Below are 2990 nucleotides of genomic sequence, written 5' to 3' on the forward strand. Positions count from 1 at the left end.
GAGAGAGAGAGGGAGACAGAAGAGTTGGATGAGGGAGAAAAGGGGACAACGAAAGCTCTGCGATGCTTTTAGAGTACCGACTGCCGAGTAGTGTTGAAACGCTGTTGAAACCACCAGTAGTGGGGCGACAACGCGACGGAAAGGAAGGAGAAAGGGAGACGCGCGCGATGCAGAAAGGACACCGGGTACATCGCGCGCTTCGCGCCACTACCCACGCTCGCACACGCGTCGAGCTTGCGGCAAAAGTTATGACCTCAAAGGGGTCGTTAACGAGCGCCCGCCAAATTAGTATAACGGCTCACCCTCCGGTCTATCCTCTCCATCCCCCCTCCCCCGCTCTCTCTCTCTCTTTCTGTCCCTGTTAGCCACCCCCTTGCCCCTAAGCACTACAGTGCATGTCCTTTCCCTACCTATCTATACGCAGCTATTTTTGACCGGACTCGAAACGCAAGTACTATCCATCATCTATCTATCAACTGGCCCAAGACAAATCGAACGTGCATCGTCTATCGATTCATTACGGTTCGTCCATTTTATGATTGATTACTATGATTGTGTCTGCAATTCGTATCGCAAGATGTAACCAGTATATCTTCTTTTTTATTGCAAATTTCGAAAATGACAGAATATTCTAATAAAAAAATTGTTTTCTCTTACACAAACTTTTCGTGGTTTTTTTAATAAAATAATATGTCTATCCCAAAAGTATCTAACATAATTTCGAATTATTTTATACACTGTAACATGTCTGAATGCAAATTACAGAGGATCTACATTGATAGAATTTGTAAAAAATTATAATTTAAATTAGATATCAATGAAAAACGCGACACAATATGTTTGTCGTATCTTACAAAAAATTTATCGCTATAGCTCATAATCAATTGATTGGTAATAGCATTACGCTTTCGTAATTATTCAAATTCAGCTTTTATTTTATTCAGGATAAAATAAGAATTGGTTGAAAATCTCTAACACCTTCAAATATGTACGTTAATATAACACTTAAAATTCCATTTAGATGTTTGTACATATAATCAAATCTAAGCAACGTTTTAACGAGGTATTATCTAACGAATAACGTACATAAAATTATAAACGTTGACCATTATATTTATGCCTACTTTATTAACACAAGCTTGTAAAGAGAGTTTGCATGTAGAGACTTGGAACGTAAATCTGTGCTGTCCCTAGACTTTCAAACGTTTTTATTTTATTTTTCGAAAATGTCTGCTTTCCAAATATTTTCTATGTGAATGATGTACAATATCATTTCGTGTAAACAGTAATCACAATTGTGATTATAATTCTAAATAATAAAAATGACTGAACCTAAACTTGGATTTAGTAATCTTTATTATTTAGAATAATAATCACAAATATTGACAGTACTGTCCATATGAAATGACTTACATATTATATACATAGAAGGTATTTAAAAAGCAGACGTTTTGTAAAAGTAAAATAAAGATGTTTTACAATTAATTATCCAGTTATTCCTTTAAAATGCTTTATTATTCCTATATAATATATAATAAAAAGATAATAATAGATAATAATAAATTGCCAAGACGTCAATTCTAACGCACAATCTAAGCACTTTTTGTGATACTTTGTGTTGGGCATGATACTTTTGCACCGCAATCTTCTCGTGGAGGACGTCGTTACTCTCGAAATTACTTTCCATTACGCGAAACTTGATAACTCCCGAAAGAAGTAAAAGTATAAGAGCTTGGACGGCGAACAGGCAATCGACGGGGTCCAGCAGCCTCCGTTGGATTTCGTGAGGGACAACTTCGGAAATACCAGCGACATCGCAGACGCTAGTAGTGCAGTCAATATATAATGCGCGACGTGCTCCTGCATTTCAAATTACCGCACAGTACTACCGGCGACGAACGTATGGGCGACGCTTCCCCGATGGTGCCGATCGCCTGCCAACAGCAATGGCGTGACACTATGAATTCGAGCAATTTCTCTTACTCTCTCTCTCTCTCTCTCGCTCTCTCCCCCCCCCCTCTCTCTCTATCTCTATCTCTCTGTCTTTCTCTGCACATTACGTTTGGATAATTACCATCCCTATTTTAGGAACAACATATTCTGATACAATAAATTTACATTTCACGCCTCCAAATACAGACTCTCTTTGGCTTATGTTAATAAAGTATACATGTCATAAATATAATATTCAAAATTCAATAAAATTTATATACGTTATTCATCATGTAAAGCCCAATCGAAAATTCGGTTTCGGTTTCTGTTACAGTCAGTTTCGGCTAAAAATTGAAATTTCGGTTAGGTTTCAGCTGAAATTGAAAGAGAATTTTGACAACGTAGTTAAAGCTGATCAATATTGTATTAAGCATTTATTACTTAAAACTTATTTAATATGAAATATTCATTTTTGACTGATTTTTCAAAAATTTGATTAAAGTATATTTTTATTTTAAAATTGTGTTATTATTAAGATAATATTTATAATTATATTACGAATAGTGTGTGACATCCTAGTAGGCAAGAAACATTTTGTAATGTTGCTGCAATGTTACAAAATGTTTCTTGCTTAGGATACTACAAATTGTGATAATAGAATTGTAATACTAAGATAATGATAATGTGTAATTATTGCTTCAATAATTAAATTATGATATTTACAAAAAAAATGTACATATATGATATATAAAGTACAATATATGTGCGCACCTACATATAGCGTGGGTGGGATTCCATGCAAGTTTCGATTTTCAATTTCTGTTTCAACTGAAATTGACCTAACCAAATATTCGTTTACGGTTTTAACCGAAATTAAAAAGGATTGTTTCAGTCGAACACCACTTACTTATTGAAAGGTCCCTTTTAAATTTGGTTATATCTACAGCAGAAACGGACTTTAAGTATCCTATTAATGTACATATACGAATACACATGAAAGGTACTAAAGATTTTCCACCTATTCTTATCTTATTACCTAGATAATGCAAAATATAAAA

This window comes from Trachymyrmex cornetzi, unplaced genomic scaffold (genome assembly GCF_001594075.2).
Source record: "Trachymyrmex cornetzi isolate Tcor2-1 unplaced genomic scaffold, Tcor1.1 scaffold651, whole genome shotgun sequence".
NCBI lineage: Eukaryota > Metazoa > Arthropoda > Insecta > Hymenoptera > Formicidae > Trachymyrmex > Trachymyrmex cornetzi.